The sequence below is a fragment of the Chrysochloris asiatica genome, unplaced genomic scaffold (assembly GCF_000296735.1).
Source record: "Chrysochloris asiatica unplaced genomic scaffold, ChrAsi1.0 scaffold00154, whole genome shotgun sequence".
Classification (NCBI taxonomy): domain Eukaryota; kingdom Metazoa; phylum Chordata; class Mammalia; order Afrosoricida; family Chrysochloridae; genus Chrysochloris; species Chrysochloris asiatica.
Genome location: NW_006408672.1, coordinates 1,748,368 through 1,748,899, shown reverse-complemented (window position 1 = coordinate 1,748,899; position 532 = coordinate 1,748,368).

Sequence of the window (532 nt, the reverse complement as noted above, 5' to 3'; positions counted from 1 at the left end):
GCTGGAGAAGGATATCATGCTTGGTAAGCTGGAGGGTTGGAGAACAAGAGGAAGATCCCCAACGAGATGGATTGGCCAGATGGCGGCAGCATTGATGGACTCATGTGTGGCAGCGGTAGTGAGGTTGTCCCGGGATCAGACATTGTTTCGTTCTGCTGTGCATGGGGTCGCTATGAGTCGGTTCCAACTGGATGGCACCTAGCAACAACAAAAAGAGACTGCTATCGAACAAATAAGTTCTTTAACATTCTGGTGTCTTCAAGCGCTGCTTCGTGGATAATTGCAAAATGCTCCATTCAAACACAAACTCAAGAATGGCAAAATGTTGTCATAGTTCATGATGCAGATGGCCATTTTTTAATGAAAAGATATAGATTTCCATAAGACTAGGGATTTTATTTTCCTGTAGGATCTTGCATTGTTGTTGTTGTTGTGTACCGTGGAGTCATAGTGACCCTGTACAGGGTTTCCGAGGCTGTAAATCTTTACGGGAGCAGAAAACCTCATCTTTCTCCTGCGGAACAGCTGGTAG